The sequence below is a fragment of the Myodes glareolus genome, chromosome 4, assembly GCF_982192425.1.
Source record: "Myodes glareolus chromosome 4, mMyoGla1.1, whole genome shotgun sequence".
Classification (NCBI taxonomy): domain Eukaryota; kingdom Metazoa; phylum Chordata; class Mammalia; order Rodentia; family Cricetidae; genus Myodes; species Myodes glareolus.
In genome coordinates this window covers 81697381-81715136 of record NC_142029.1, presented here as the reverse complement: position 1 = coordinate 81715136, position 17756 = coordinate 81697381, and the positions used below count along the sequence as shown (strand labels likewise).

Here is a 17756-nt window from a genome sequence, read left to right as displayed (position 1 = left end):
TATTGCTATATCAGATTAACTGATTTATTGTTAAATGTACTCTTAATTTATGTTCCCCATTAAGACGGTTACTTGGTTGGCTAACATATATGAAAACATGTACATGTACACATATGGAACTACACATTAAATATATAATGGAAAAATATATAATCTACCATTAGCCATATGCTAGGGTAACAGTGACAATAAGATAACCTCAGTCTCCTGTACTATACTGAATTATATAGATTTTTCCCCCAAATTCATGTTCATTGGAACATATGAATGTGTCTTATCTGGAAGTAAGATTTTTGCATATAGTTATTAAGATGAAGTCATATGGTATCAGAGTATTTTATATCCAACATGGCTGGTGTGCTTTAAAAAACAGGGATATTCTGAAGCACACATGTATGCACATGCTGGTGTAGTACCGAGTGTAAAGGGATGATCGGGTAGGTCATGTGAGTGGTGGGGTACAGAGCTTACCTCTGAGTGCAGAACTTTCTGTCTGGTGCAAGGCCTTCTGACTGAACTTAACCTGAAGTTAAGGGGGACGCAAGGGAAACAAAATTCCCAGGTGCACAAGGTCCTCGGATTCTATCAGCCAGAGCCCAGAACCTGCCCATACCAGAAAAGCAGGCAATTGGGACCTTTAAAGACCTCCATAGCAACCAAATGTGATGGTAACTTTTTAAAATCTCTTCCCTGAACAGTTATATCTAACTAAATATAGCCAATCGGGTCCATCTAGTCCTCGGTAGTTGGGTGTGGTGGCACACACCAGTGGTGCAGGACAATTGTCTATATTCTGTCAATTATGTTTTAAATAAATTCTGATTGGCCACTAGCCAGACAGGAAGTATAGGCAGGACCACCAGACAGGAAGTAGAGGTGGGTCAATGAGAACAGGAGAATTCTGGGAAGAGGGGAGCTCCCTCTGCAGTCCTGTTCAGACACAGAAGAAGCAAGATGTGACTACACCGCTAAAAAGAGGTACTGAGCCATGTGGCTAACACAGATAAGAATAATGGGCTAATATAAGTTATAAGAGTTAATAAGAAGCCTGAGCTAATGGGCCAATCAGTTTATAATTAATGTAGACCTCTGTGTGATTTCTTTGGGACTTAACAACTGTGGGAACCAGGCAGGACAGAAAACGGCTGACAACACTCAGTAAATTTGGCAGGCCTGGATCTTCAACATACATTGACTGCAGAAGTTTGTGGACGAGGGAGCGAGGAAGTCATCCAAAGCCAACATGATTGGACCTGTACATTTGTGAAGACTGACATCCTTGCAGTAGAAGTAGAGGTCACTGATGATCAGGGAACCCTCCTTGCCTTGGGCTTCTGTCCTAGCAGGAGATTTACCTGATACTCAGTGATCTCGAGGCATTCTCGATTCCTGACCAATTACACTGGAACGAAACAGTGGAGGTGTTGACTAGCTCCAGCCAGGTTCTTGTTTGCTTTCCAAGAGCTGAGTGGGCAGGTAACAGAAGGAAAACAGGGGCAACTATTACTATAGGGTGGCAAGAGGATGGTGTCCTAGAGGTGTTTTCACTCTAAATCCTCAACAGGCTTCACGGTGCCTTACTGAGAGGGCACAGTGTTACAGTGAATGGGGAGATGTTCCCTATGTGAACATTGTCCTTTCCTTAAGGGGCAACCCTAGCCTCTCAAAAGCTGTGAAATGGATCCTTGTTTGGGTGATTTATTCCCATGGACAAGTCACTGAGAGTGCTTACATACTTGACTAGAGACGGGGGGAAATAAAATGAAGTTAGACCTGGACATATTGTAAACTCAGTCTATTAGATTATCTAGAAGTTAAAAATGTCAGTGTCTGACCCTTCAAAACCAAGCCCGCCCTGAGTAGCTTTTGCTTGTTTCTTCTCGATGATCACGGAGGGACGAAAGTGCTGTTCTTGATGTCTTCTTGAAACCCCCTTTCTCTCACAGCACAGCAGACAGGGGGGCTCACCTGAACAAATCTCAGAATAAGCACTGTGTTTAGTCTCCCATTGTGCATTCTTTCTCTGCCATCTGTTGGTCCTCCAGGAAAGAGTGACCTGTCACATCCAGGAAACATCTTCCAGTTCTTCAGGGGAGTTCGTTCCTTTTATAGCTCTGCGAAACTACAATCAAAGGTCACTACGTACAGATTTGTGGCCCTCTTTGTGTTTTCTCATCTGACGTTTCTTGCTCCAAGATAGTCTACTGTTTTTATCTCTTCTGGTTGAAATGAACGCCAATGTGTGTGTATATGTATATGTGTGTACATGTGTGTATGTGCATACACATGGATGTGTGCACGGGTGTGCTATATATGCATGTGCATGTATGTGTATATATATGTCATATATACACATATATGTCAAATGATTAGTGTCAAGTATCATAGGCTAAATTACCTTTGAGTGGGTGCTCCCTTCCTTTCCAGGACTTTGAGATCTACAAGATCCATCTAAAATATGACTCCTGCCAAACAAAGGGACTCTTTAACCTGAATGGTGAGAAGAGGGCCCAGGGCTCCTGGTGATTCATTGTTCTAATGTGATCCCTATTGTAACAAAGGGAGCTTCATGTTCTCTTTCAACATCATTAAGCACAGAAACTCTTGCATCATGACCTTGATGGATGTACAGATTCTGTCACTTCGCCAGTTCTGACATGGCTCTTTTGTCAACTACTTCACTGAAACTATTCCCTCTATCCATATCAACTTTTGTTACAGACCTTGCAGAGGTGGATGCTTCTAGGTACTTAGGTCCACGTTCGCTTTTAAGATCGCATGTTTGGTTTTCATAAACTGTCCTTGATGTTCTCAAACGCTCAGGCTCTGTAGTTAAAAGTATAAAAGAATCTTCAGAGAAATCCAAGCTTGGGATTGGAGAGAGGGTTCGGCAGTTAAGGGAGCTGACTGCTCTTTGTGAGGGCCACAGTTCAGTTTCTGTCACCTAGACCAGAGGGCGCACAACTCCATGTAAATCTACCTCCAGGGGAATTTAACACCCTAAAAGAAGAGGGGGGAGAAGGAGGAAGAACAGGAGGAGGAGGATGAGAATACATAGAGCTTCTCTTACTTAACACTACATCTTTATATCTCCATCTTTTTTGGTCACAGTTTCACAGTTGGTAGATGACAAAATTCTGATTTAGGACACTTCAGCTAGATGAGCAAGAAAACCTGTTCCCTTTTGGAGCATTTGCCGTGGGGCTCAGAGGGACATGCTAAGCCTGAGAGGGATTCTGTCCACAGTTATTCTGACTGCATACTGCCTAGGGACTGATAGGTTGCTGGTGTGGGTGTGAACCGAGACTCTGTGTTCTGCCTGCAGGCCACACACTCTCCAAGCTGGTTTATTTGCTTGGAGAAAGGATTTCCTTTGACCGGTTTCTACCAAGCCCCATTCCTCAGCAAGCTGTGTACCTGCCCGAGGGCACACCCATCTCTAATCCTCACAGAGACTGCAGTGAGCTGGCTCTGGCGTTGCCCACTTTGCATATTGATGGTATTTCAAAGTTGAATATGAAGTCAAACTCTTCTCCCAAATAGGCTAAGACGGTGGGTAGCCCAGGGACGTTTGTATTTGGAGAACTGATAATCAAAAGTAGCTTCAAGACTGAAGTAGCTGCTGGTCGACAGCAAAAGGCAAATCTGTAGTTGAAATGCGGTGCTGGAACTTACAGGGATGGGAAGAACCCATCTCGGTGTGTGTGGCGCATCCCACACTTGGCTTCCTGTTCCTCTCATCGCTTCCCCATCCCCTCCATCTCCCTAGAAATAGCTCCTCTGTAGGTGTTGCTAACTGCACCAGTGTGCGCTTTGTCTCAGTCCCCTCCCCAGCGACTCATCCCTTCTGCTCCCTGATTTCCACTTGAGCTTTCTGTCTGTATGTGCTTTATCGTCCTTCGAAACACAACCGCATCGCCTCAAAGATGAAAGAGAAAAGGACTTCTTTGTGAAAAAAATGACAATAAAAATAAACTATGTCTCTTCAAATCGAAAGCTCTCTAAAACAGTCCACAGGTGCTTTCAGACAACTGGTCCTGGGCTACGGTTGCTGTGGGTACCCATCCTGTGGGGTGCTCCCTGGATGCTGCATCCCATGGCTATTGGGCTCACAAGCACACTGATAATATATTAGAGACTCATCAAGGCCCTATAGAAATAATCCTATTTAATATTAGTTTTTATATTAGTGTGTGTGCATGTTTTTGTGTGTGCGTGTGTGTGTGTGTGTGTGTACATGCATACACACGCATGGTACAGCAGCTTTGTGGAGGTCAGAGGACAACTTCTGGGAGTCAGTTCTATCCTGCTAATATGTGGTTCCTGGGGGTTGACCTTGGGTTGTCTGGTTTGACAGCAAGTGCCTTTACCCACTCAGTTGTCTACCTTGACCTTTAATGCTTTTAATGACCTTAAATTGGATAATGCGGACCTTAATAATCTTTTTATTTTTTTGAGACAGGTTTTCAGGGTTTCTCTGTGTAACTGCCTTGGTCGTCCTAGAACTCTCTCTGTAGACTAAACTGGCCTCGAACTCACAGAGATCTGCCTGTACCTGCCTCTGAAATGCTGGGATTAAAGACATGTACCTCTCCCACCCAATCCCCAGGTGATCTTGATAATCTTAGGCCTACTAATACTTGGTAAATCTGTGAACACGCATTATGTTACCAAGTACTAAATAGACAGAAGTAAATGGCTAAACAGAAAGAGCCACGGACTTGAATAGTCTCATTAGCTGCTCTCAGCTTGACTTTATGAATACCCAGTCATTGAAGAACCCCAGTTTCAGCATCAACTTTCTTCATGGACTTCTTCCTGATCAACCTAAGTTTTTCTCCCCTCTTATCAAAGTTGAAATTCTCTTACACTTACTTCTTCCTTTGCCATTCTTTCCAAAGAGCCTTTTTGTGTCCCTGCTTTAACCCTGGTCCCCTTCTCTGGTGTAGTATTATGTAGAAGTCTTCTAAATGCAACCTTCGCCTCACATGCAGAATTTCAAGCCTGCACTGCTCATCCAGTCTGGACTTCACTGGGCTCTGGAGGAATAGAACATTTTCATTTAAGTTCAAGTATTTACGTCTCATTTAAAAAAAATCTTGTTGGACTTCCCATTGCCTGATTAGCATACCCTTTATATTCTGGCCTACAAAGAGTGTGCCACGTTGTCTTGATTTAATTTTCCTGGGATATTTCTTGTTACTCCTGAGCAAAACCTGATATTGCGCCTTTACTGGGCTCCCTGCTTTTTCTTAAGCATGAGGAGCACTTTGCACACGCGTGCAACTCTATCCGCACATTACACTTAGAAGCCACTCACTACTCTTCAAGGTCAGTCCCGAGGACCATATCCCCAGGCAGTGTTATCTTCCCTTTTATGGTCAAGGAGCACTTGGTGGACAGTTACATAACCACACAGTCATACTGTGTTCTAGAAGGACATGGGGTTGTGCTTCTAAAATATTTCAAGCTCTATAAATGCCGGGTCTCTGCGATTAGCTCCGTGCTAAGGTGCAGAGCAGTGGCAAATCTCACTCGTGAGATTCTCAGGAGGTGTGCGAGCAGCCGGAAAACAAACCTGCCCCTTCCATTTGGAGCTGGAAGGCATCCTTATCATCTGCTCAGAGGGATAGCATATGGACAACTTTCTTCCTCCAACGTTTTGCATTTTAAAATTCCTGGTAGTTGTTGCTAATCGCGAGCGGCACTTCCCCCACTGAACCTGGGTGTAGTTTTAGAACCCGTATCACCACAGCTCCCTGCAGACTGATTGGTCGGAGTCAATGCCTAACTGCAAATCTGTTTTCTGGCCTTAATGTATTTGAAGCCTCTTGCTTTATAGATGAGAATAGAGGCTTCACGAGTTGTACAGGGGGCCTCACAGCAAATAAGTAGGAGATTTAGGTCGTGAATCCCTGGTTTCATTTGCTAGTCAACACTCCCCCAACTCATTTTTTGAGGCAGAGTCTCCTTTAGTCCAAAGTTGCCTTGAATTTACCATGAAGCTAAGGATGATGGTACTTTGATTTACTTTGAGCTCCTGATTCTCCTGCCTCCACCACTCAAATGCTGGGATTATGGCTATGTGCCACCATACTCTGTTTTATGCTATGTGGGGAATTGATTCCAGGACTTTCTTCATGCTAGGCAAACAATCCATGAACTCAACTACATCTCCAGCCCCAGGACACCTATATTTGTTAATGTTTGCTCCTGTGCCCTGCACTTCCTAGTCTTTTTTTATGCATTTGAAGTTATCTGCATGTGAGGACAAAGGGCCCTGCAGTTGGCACACCTTTTCTTTTGCACACTATAGCTGCTCAACATGGGGTTTGGTGAGTATTTAGCTTGTAATTTTCATATGAACTACATGTTTGATATGTAGTCCAAAAGTTTCCCCCCCCCCTTCTCTTTAAAATACCAATTTTGTCTCTGTCTTTTCACACTCGGTATGAGTAAAGAGTTTTCTGAGGATTGGTAATCTTGGCCCAGTTCCTCCACGGTGCACTGTAAATTCCAGATGGAGGTGCACTCTTGGATGGTGTTTTGGGCTCTTCCACTCCACTTCACACCGCTGGCTTTGGAATCAGGAAGACTCTTCACTTGCACAATTGCCAGACATTTTGTGAACACTACATTGATGAACATGGTCTCACCAAGTATCTTCACCCTAAACTGGTCACACTGCTAGTAGCATCTTAGCCACCACAGCAGGAGCAAAGAACAAATCACATTTGCAAGCTCAAGTGCTCTGAGCTTTGCATGACGTAAAGCAATCTATCTTCCCTTTCCCGCATGAGGCTCCCGAACAGACATTTAAACAGACCAAAAGCAAACAAAAACAAAATTAAACAAACAAAACAAAAAACCCACCCTTTTCTCCTTCATATCCTTTTCTGGGTGTGTAGAATCAATGATAGATTTTTTTTTCCTTCTTACAGCAGCTGTTCCAACATGGCTTTGCATCAAGAAATTACCAAGACGTGTCTACATGCTTGCGCTAATGTTACGCTCAGCTCCAAATGATCCATCTCCCCAACTTCTGCCTTGCCCTTGACCTGATTCATCAGCATGATTGAAATTCTCATAACTGAATTTTACATCAGTATATTTCCAGAAATAATAAAAATAATAATGCCATAAATACCGAAGGGCATTTCACTGTGAAATGTTTGAACAAGCTAATTTTTTTTTCTCAGAAGGATAAGACTACAGATTCTGGTTACAACAGATGGCCAAATTTGCCAAGAATTGTTTTTATGAGTGCAAGGTAGTATTGTGTTTCTTGAGTATGGAGGTGACAACCCCCACAAAAGGAACATACAGATACTTGTTGCTCTGATCATTCTGCCAACCCTGATTGGTGCGTTTCTCTCTCTCTCTCTCTCTCTCTCTCTCTCTCTCCCTCCCTCTCTCTCTGCCAGGAAGGTAACTACAGCAATTGCTGCTGCTTGCAATATCTCTGTGGTATCATTACATTGTAGGAGGCTGCTTATTCCTTTCCCAGCTGCCCAGACTCCTGAAACAACCACACAGAAACTGTATTAGTTGAATCACTGCTTGGCCAATCACTATAGCATAGTCCTAGCATGCTCTTACATATTAAATTAACCCATTTCTATTATTTTATATTTTACCATGAGACTTGCAGCCTACCAGCAAAGTTCTAGCTGGTAGTTCGCGTCTTTCCCCTCTGGTGGCTACATGGTGTCTCTTGATTCCGCCTTCTTTCTCCCAGCATTCAGTATAGTTTTCCCCATCTAGTTCTATTCTGCCCTATCAGCAGGCCAAGGCAATTTCTTTGCTCATTAACAATATAAGTAACACATATACAGGAGGACATCCCACACCATTTCCTCTTTTCTGTTTAAATAAAAAGAAAGGTTTTAACTTTAAAATAGTAAAATTACATATAGCAAAAGAGTTATCAAGCAAGAATTAAAGTTACAATATTTATATCTACTTTATCTTTTATTATAACTAAGGAAAACTATAACTATTTATTCTTCAACTCCATCAAAGACTCCAGAAGGATATAATAATACCTAAGTAATCAGGAAGTGCTTTGTAAGCAATTTCCAAAACTCTAGAATTGACAGAGACATCTCGCTGCGTGGACAATCACTCAGAGTTCTTCTGTATCTTTGGAGCACTCATATTCAGCCTACAGGCCCATAGTATCCAGTAGACTTTTCCACAAAGCAGGAAATTTCAAAGAAAGTTCCACCTATATTGACAGTTAGTCAGTCCCTTTTTTCTGTGTCCTACAGAATGTCTGGCAGACTCTTTCATGAAGCAATCCCTGAAGAGCTGTCTTACCTTTAGGCAAGTTCAGCAGTCATTTCTCTGTGGGTCCTGCATGTCCAGTTCATATAGCATAGCATCAAGCAGTCCAGGCATAAGTAGTTTCTTGCCCAAATAGCTGACCAATGCCATAGGGTTGCCCATCATCCTCTTGAAGTTATTGGTGCTGCCAGGAGCAGATGCGTCTCATTGTCATGAAAAGTCTTAAACTCTTAAAACTTTTACATGCCATATTCTGAAGGTCTTTGAAAGGTTTGAAGATTATCTATCTAACTAAAATATATCTCTATATATCTAGAAAATCTAACTAACATTATTACAAGCTTGACTGTTATAGATGACTCTCTATTAACCTATATTTCTCAATTATACATTACATTTTAAATGAGCTGCACAAACACAATACCTTAATCAAGAGCAGAAATACACACACACACATATATATATATATATATAAAACAAAATTGACCTTAAATTTGTATCAATAGACCAAGATCCATAATAATACAAAGTACTCATATCCATAGCATTAAATGGCACTGTAACAAACTACTTTTTTCTCTTTATTTATTTTTAGATGCATAGCCCTTAGTATAATGCCTGGTGCTTAGTGTGTTTTCATTAATGTTTTTGGAATAAAATTGGAGCAGATTTGACAATATGTGCAATAGGCCACATCTGGTAATGATTCTTTTAAAGAACATGGTCAGGTGTGGTGGTGCATGCCTTTAATCACAGCAGTTGGGAGGTAGAGACAGGCGGATCTCCCTGATCTATCTAGACAATCCCAAGTCAGGGGTATATGGTGAAATTATGCCTTAAAACTAACAAACAAACACTTCTAAATTCTGGAGCCTTCTCAGGAGGTAGGAATGCTGTCTCTCAATATGTAAGCACTTATCTCTCTTTTGGTCATTTAAAAATCACTTTATGTAAGACAGAAGAGAATGGAGTTTTATAAAGAAGCCCTCACCTGAGAATACTCTCTCTTTTCTTCCCTCCCTCCCTTTCTTCCTCCCTCTCTTCTCCCCCACCACTTTCTCTTCCTTGGTGGTTTTTATTTACATATTTTAGAAATCATTTATAAATAATTTAAAGGCTGCAGAAATGGCCCAGTGGTTAAGAGCACTGATTGCTTTTGCAGAGGACCCAGGTTCAGTTCCCAGAACCCACTTGGCAGCTCACAGTTATTTGTAACTCTTGTCCCAGGGGACCTTATGTCCTTTCTGGCCTCTGTGGGCACAAAGTGTGCACATGGTGTATGTATTTACATGTAAGAACACACTTAAATATATCAAAACTCAATATAAAATATATAATGACTACCGTCTCTTTGTTGCACAAATTAATGGGATTCACTGCTATATTTTTATGTAGGTAATTTTTTGGTGTCCCTCCACCCTCCTTTAGTCTCAGTGTTTTTCTCAGTCCCTCATAATTTCTCATTCATTTTCAGCTCTGTTTTTCAACTTCACACATGAGAAAGATCATGTGATAGCTGTCCCTCTCTGTCTGGCTTATTTAGTTATTTAGATTAACTTGTGTCTTCTTGTTGTAAATAAAAGGATCTTATTTTTTTTGTGTGACTGAATAGTACCCCACTATGGGTGGATTCATACATATATGCATACATACACACATACACATACATACATCTGTGTGTCTATATTCTATTCATATGTTAATGGTCATAGAGACTGAATTCCTGTCTTAGCCATTGTGGATAGTGTCACAAAAAGCCATGAGTATGCAGCTATAGATTTTATAATATTGACTTCATTTTCTTTGGGCACATGCACAGGAATAACATGAGCAGATCATGTGGTACTTTCTCTTTCAGATTTTGGAAGAACTTTAACAATGTTTCCACAGTATCTGTACCAATTTTAGCTCTCAACAATAGTCTTGCCTTTTACTTCTTAATTTTTCTTTATTTATTATTTTACTTAAAATGGATTTTTCTTAGACAGTATGTTCTGATTATGGTTTCCCGTCCCCTACTCCTCCCAGCTCCTTCCCACCTCCCTTCCATCCAGATCCACAACCTTCTGTCTCTCGCCACAAAACAAACAGGCATCTAAGGAAAAATGAAATAAAACACAGAAAGAGGAAACGCTTTAGGAACCTGCGTGCCATCCTTGTGCAGGAGCCGCGCTAATCTTCTCGGCATCGCCCCATTTCCAGTACACGTGCTGTCGAAGCCCAAACTTGTGTTTTGATTTTATGTTATTATTCCTTCCCTTTCCAAGAATTTAGGCCTGGTTGATTTGTCTTCCCTTCTTCTTCCTCCTCCATATTCTCACTCACTCTTTTCTCCATCAGTGCTGCAGCTACCAACAGGCGTTAGTCTTTCACTATCCTGACGCTGCCCTTCCTCTGTGGGCAGGATGACTGACAAACACACCCTTGTACTAATCCTCACAGCGGTGTGCACCAAAAGTCTTATCCTCCTCCTGTAAAATGAAGAACTTGGGATTCTGACAGGTTAGCCATGCCCCTGACCAGCCACTAATTTTTTTGGGTTTGATCTATTTCTGAGGGGTTTTAAATTCTACTCTTTGCCGTCTGGAAGAAGCCCAAGCGTGTATGTGCATGGCTGCAGCCATCTGCCCCCACTCTAGCAGGCAGGCACGCTTCACGCTCCTGAGAGGCAGGGTAGATGCTCACACTGTTCGCGGATATGAAACCCTTGCTAGAGATCAGCCTGAAGGCCGGAGCCAGGGCTCACTTTATTCATTGTGTGCATGGGCTTCTCCTCCAGAAAAAAAGAAAGAAAGAAAGAAAGAAAGCTTTCCTTCTCTTCAGTTAGTTCTTCCCAATTCTTTATTTTAGATCTAACTGTTTTCTTCTGGGACAAAATGTTTATTTCACCCTGGTTTGGCTTCACCAACGTAGCAATGGTTGTAGATCTCTGGGCAATCAGACTTAAACATGGCTTTATATTTGTGCAGAGGCTAAATTTTATACATAGGTTTCCAGGCTGCTACCAAAGGCTTCTGTGGTACAGGTGCATGACAGCTTTATCTGCAATTGGAAGAGGAAATAAAAGGCCCAAACCAAGCTAGACAATTTTCCTTCTAACTTGTTCAATTCTTAACTATCACTGACCCAGATAAGTGGTAACAGACGGACGGAGAGCTAACTTGAGCTAAGATGTGGCCACCCTTGCCGTTAATTCTCAGTTTATAGTCAAAGATGCCAATACGGAGGCTCAGAGCTGTCTGTCCTCTGGAGGGCATCCTGTGCTACGCTGTGACAATTGAAGCATCTATTCTATATTGACCCGTGGTCCTCCACTGCTTTCTTATCTAATAATTTCTAGTGTTCCTGCAAAGGTTACTTCTCCTAAATGACTGCTTTATTGCAGTTCCTCTTCTAGGGGTGATTGCTGATGCCTCAGGAGAAGTCCCTGTTGCCATCCTTCCTTCCTTCAGTTCCGACATCTGTTCCTGGGCATCATCCTACTAACCACATTCTCCATGACTTTCTTCATCGTGTCTCCATAGCCCTCACACTGTGTGTGCCTTTTGTTTTGTTTTGTTTTTCTACATGGAGCTGATGTTTCTTAGGGAGAAGAGCAGAAAGGAATGAGGGGGCTTATAGAAATAATGAGAATGGGTTTATAGAAATAACGAGAGCGAACTTTGCTTAAGGATGTTCCAAATCAACCCACTTATAAATGGACTGTTTTAGAGAGGCAGGTTTCAAAATTGGCTGGGGAGCTAGAAGGAAAAGAAGTAAAAATACTTGGAGCTCAGCAGATATATATTTAGTTAACGGATTCAAAGCGAAACAGATGCAGACGCCCGGAGAAGCAACCAAATCCCGGTAAATGAAAATAAGTTGCAACTGGGCAGCACGGTTGACGCAGGAGTAGTAAGCCCTGACTGGGGCAGGGAAGGAGGGAGTCTGAGGTGGCAAAGATTGGAGATTGCCTGAGAAGCTGAGGTCTGGCAGTGTGGCACGCCTGATGTCTCTCCCCAAGAAAGGCCCCAGAACCAGAGTGTGATGCAATTCCCTCTAAGCTTCAGCATCAGAAGGAGATACACCCGCCTGTCTGTGACGCCAATGTCCTTATCCTGGGTTGGCCTCTGACGCCTCTCTGTTCTCCCCTCCCGAGGAAGAGGGAAAGGGGAGAACAGAGATGCGCCCTTGTTCCTTCACCTGATCAACGCACCCTTACTCACCAGGAGTTACATTGGCAGCTTGCAAATGTTGATTTGTTTTTGTACAGTGACTTAGAGTTTGCCAGCTATGCTCCCATACAAGCCTCTTAACAACCCGAGGAGTGGATTTTAATGCTTTCCTCTGGCAGATAGGTTAGAGATAAGGAAGCTCAAGAGGTTAAATGACTTTGCTTAAGGTCTCAGCTCCTCATGGAAGATCTGCCATCTAATATCTATCACTCGGTATACAGGGCATGGGATTAGCGGTTGAGATGCCAAAGATGAAAAAAGACACAGCCGGTCTCTGCCCTCAGAAGATGAGAAACCGGGATGGGAGAGCAAAGATGAACAAAGGCTTAGGTCTATGAAGATGACGCCAGGAGAAGCTGGCGAAGATAAGAGAGCTTCTGATAAGAGAAGCATAATTGAGCAGAGACCGATAAGGATATAAGCCTTCTTCCCTTTCCGGGGTGTTTGAATTGTAGTTGAGAGGGGATGAAGCAAAATGAAGTCTCAGAGATCTAGAGGCATGAATTAGATGTGGAGGCATAGGCGGTAGTGACAGAAAGGCAGGGCACATGTTTGGGGCAGGACATACTGTAATCGTACAACATGGAGTCCTTTCTGGTGTTAAATATGACCCTGTGGTCTACGGGGTAGAGGCAAAGGACTTCTGAGGCTGGATCCACAGTGGCCCAGCCTAGAATTTCTTCTTAGTCTTTATTCTGTAATATGCTTAGGTTCTGGCCTCTGCTTGCATATGTAGTCTAAAACATAACTCAACCTAGTGGCTACATGTACACCCTACATGAGATCATCTATTGCTCTCCTAGGCCAATTCCTGTTCTCCCTACTTCCGCCCCACTAGGGGCTCATACTTCCTCTGAGCTAACTCTTACATTGGTTTTATTCTACAACTCTTTCTCCTTGTCCTTCTCAGCTCCTCAGCAAACGTATAGCCAGGATGTCTGCTACCGCTGGGCTCAAAAGTATTTTCTGATTTACCAGAAATAAGCCACGGTATGATAGTGAGGGTCAGGGTGGCCAGTATACTCATTGTATAGATGAACACCTATAGACCCAATGTCATGCTTGCCCCTCCCCCACTCTCGTGTGTGTCCTGTGGTTTGTATGTCACTGCCTGTAGGTCCCTAGTCTGTTCCTGTTCAGCTGTCTAGACCTACACTGTACTTTACTCTCGCTGCCTTGGTACACAATACACTTTTGTCCCTTTGCACTGTAGTAACTTTTTCCTTTGTCTTCCCTGTTCTACTTTCTCATCTTTCAAACTGAGCTCAGATGCCCTTATGGGCAGGAACTGGGCCGATTGCTTGTCTTTGCAGTGGTGAGTCCGGGCCAGTGTTTTGTATGTCAAAGGGACACAGAAATGTTGATAGGGCGTAGGTGTTGAATCATTTATTGAAAGGGATTTAATTCAAGGGCCTTCTGGTATGATAAGACGGTTCCCTCTTCCACCATTGAGTCTCCCAGGGTCTCTGTGAACCTTGGTATTTTGCCAGAGGGCCCCCCCATAGGAAGTCTTCTTAAATAACCAGGTCATAAGTTTCAGCCAAAGACACTTTATCCTTCACCAGATACTCTTTGCATCTTTAATAACCACTATCCTTTTCTTTCTAGTTCATTAATTGAATGCCTGTGTCCCACTTAGAGTAAACCAACCAGGGCTTATAAACACACTGTGAGGCAGTTATTCACTTCGCAAAAGGACTCCATCGAGAATGCTTTTGACAGTCAGCTCATGTTATTTTATTTAAAATGACTTGAGTGTGTTTTAAAAATAGAGGTAGACCATGTGTTTTGAAGAGAGGGAATTAGTAGTTTGGTACTGGTTACTTCTTCTTCCTTGATTATTTTGAAAGTAATTAATTCCACTGTGGGCCATTCTGGGTTTCTGTCCCTGTCAATACTTTCATGCAGACAAATCAATATGTCCTCATTCTCTCTGGAAGGTGACCAGATGAATGGTTATCTTATGGCTACGCTTTTGTCAGTCAGCATCTTTTCATATTCCTATGTGAGGTTGACTTGTGGCCTTAAAGTCAGACTTCCACTGTGGAAGACAAATATATCTGTCTCCCCAGTCTCCCCTGTGACTCGTGTTTCTGCATGTGGGTTTAGTGTTTGCAAGGAGGATACTTGGGCCAAACTCAACCGGAAGCCAGTTCTATAAAATAAAAATGTGGGAAAACCACCATGGCAAGGGTGGTGGTGTTACATCAGGCTCCTGAAGTCAGAGGTTCCAAGCTTCCATGCCATACTGAGCATTAGTTACTGAGTTGAAGCTACGACTCAATCCTCAGGCCCAGAGTGGCGTTAGATGATGCTCCCGGTGAAACAGCGTGGTGGCATGACTTTGCCATTATTCGTGACTGCATTTTATTGTTTCTCTGACCTTCCAGGAGATTTTGTGTATGAACTCATATCCTTTAATAAATAATTATTTGTATAAGGTAGTTGGAGATAGTTTCTGTGATTTGTAACCATAGAAACCTTCATCGACTCATTAAGTGAGAGAGTTATCTTCTCTCTTCCCTCTGACCTCTTCCCTGACTGCCTGCTCCTGTCTATGCCCTGACTACAAGGCCCCCATTCATTACATCATGAAGGAAGAGAGAATGAAGCATATTTACACAAGTACTGAAAGTGACACACACACTTACACACTCACACACATGCACTTTCTCTGTTCTCTCACACACACACCGCGCACACACACACACACATGTGCACACACATACACACACACTGTCACTTAAAACCCTAAGGGAGACTGACACTTGTTCTCTGCCAGGAAACTGGAATGGAAGTGTGTCACAGAGCATCTTAACGTATTAGGCATCAGCAGTGTCTTTTAGAGGATTTCATTCTCTGGTTTTCAATCTGCTCGCTCCCCTTGGTGGTGTCAAACTACCATGTTTCCTAAGCGATGTGTATTCTAGAAACAGACTCATATGGCTTTGCATTCTGACACCATCATTCGTGAGCTATCAAATGTGGTTGTTTTCTGTTTGGGGTAGAATGGCCTTCTCTCTAAAGCGTGGACACCAGTAGTGCCTCCTTCAGAAGGTTGTGAGGAATGGAGATAGTGAGTGGTTGGCAGTTAGCAGTCTCATTTTGCATAATATAATCTGGGGAAGTATTAGCATTTAAAATTGGTTTGTTTGTTCATCCTGTCACAATGGGACAGGTAAGCATTATAAGGTTTCAGGTTCTGCTCTTCTTGTCCTTTCTCTCACCGTGGCTGCTGCTAGGATGCTCTAGTTTATTATGAGGGGAGCTTTATCTGAAGGCAGAGTCTAGCTCAGGGCCTCCCAGGCAACGGGTGCTCCTCTCTGATGCTTAGAGAGGCTGAGTACGAGCGCTGGGACAAAATAAACCCCAGAGCTGTAGAGATGTGGGGCAAAGGGCTGCGCACAGTGCATCTGCCTCCTGTCCAAAGGCTCTGAGTGGCAGAAGGAGCCACAGACTTATCAATAGGATGAGGGACTTCCTTGATGCCTGGCAGGGAAAATGGAGATATGAGATCACAGGGCTTATCTCCCATGGTCTCACCAGTGTGGAATGGAATAGCACTGGAGATGTAGCTTTAGTAGTGTGCACGCCTAGCAGGCGAGGAGCCCTGTGCTTGACTCCCAGCGCTGCAGAAGGCAAAGGAGGGGAATCCTAGGGCTCAGGAGGTGGGGGCAGGAAGAGCAGAAGTTCAAGGTCATCTTTAGCTACGTACCCAGTTTAAGGCCAGGCTGTACCCAGTTTAAGGTCAGGTTGGCATATACCTGTCTCAAGTCAAACAAACAGAAGAAACTAGCGAGCAAATTAAAAATGGAAGGGCAGGAGATGTTTGCCTTTCTGAGTCTGGGATACCTCACTCAGTACGACCCATTTTAGTTTGAAGCAGATGAAGATCATTACAGAAAAGCACAACCAATAAAAATGCAGTCATGGAACCCTATCTCGATATGTATATATGTGTGTATATAAAACAGTCCCACACCTAAGGCTCAGGGAGCATTGTGGAAGAGACCCAAATGATTAGAAGAGCCCGAGAATCAGGGAGTTTGCCTTAAGTTGTGTCTCCTAGGACTGTCGGGAGCTACACTCATAGAGTCTTACCAACACGAACTGAACGAGGACAACAGTAGACATGCTAAAGTGGTCAGAGAAATGAGTGTGAGGCCTCAACCCTACTCAAGGAACTAGAGGTGTAAGGAATGCTGAGATTGGCAGAAATAGTCCTCCCTAGGGAAGAGTATACCCATTGGTTTTTCAATACCAAGGAGTCAGTCCTGAAATCATACATACTAGTAATAGTATATAGACTGATATCAGGTTGTGTATATGTACTTAGGAATGTGTGTGTGTGTGTGTGTGTGTGTACTTATACATATATAACAATTAAGAAAGCAAAGGTCATGAATTTAAAAGACAACCAGGAGGGATACTACATAGGATGGCAATGGGACGGGGAAATGATGTAATTGCATTTGAATCTCAAAAGAAAAAGAAGTATTTATTTTAAAAAGGGAAAGAAAGCTGTATTGATGATTCCCCAGAAAGAGGGTGTCAGTGATGCCGTGGAGCAGGTCTATGACTGCCCTTGTGCTGAGTGTCCTTCACTGGAATTTTGGGGCTAACTGTATTGATTAATTTTACCTTCTACTTGGTGCTGGGGGATCAACTTGGGAAACTCTTTTCATTTATCTATACTTAGCAATTTGGGAGAAGGGTCCCATTCCGTTTTTAAGGACCTCAGCCCATTCTTGTATTATCTCAACCCTTTCTAAAACTCAACACAGTGTGTGTAGGAGGAGACACCTTCAGCTGCTCCCAGTTCACTTTCCCTCCAGCAGGCTGACCAGGCCCATCTCTTCATCCATAAGAGAAGGCAGTTGAGTCTAATGAGTCACAAGCTCTCTCCTGTGCTCCTCCTTGTGCAGGCCTGCCTTCCTTCATCCCTCTGCTTTTAGTATTTCACACAATTCCTTTATTACTTTAAATATGAGGCTTTCTAAAGGTTGTGGGGGTTTGTACCCTTCCTTTATCACCTAAATGGGACATTTTCTACTCAGAACGAGCATCTGCTTCAGCCTCAAGTTCCAGCACACACCCCATCCTGTCCATTGTGTTCTTCAGCATTCCAAACGGCGGTTCTGTGAAAAGGATTCACAACTCCTGCTTACCCCCTTTTGGTTGAAATTTCTTCTCAACATGTTTATCTGCCATTATGGGTTGTATGCCTGTGACAGCGAGGACATTGTTTTATATCTC

General features: G+C 43.0%; 1 non-coding gene across 1 annotated transcript; it reads right to left on the bottom strand.

The window, feature by feature from the left end:
* Positions 1 to 10405: 10405 nt before the first annotated feature.
* On the bottom strand, positions 10406 to 10508 carry LOC125389178 (U6 spliceosomal RNA). The gene has a single exon (XR_007228415.2). It is a non-coding gene; the product is annotated as a U6 spliceosomal RNA (small nuclear RNA).
* Positions 10509 to 17756: the final 7248 nt, after the last annotated feature.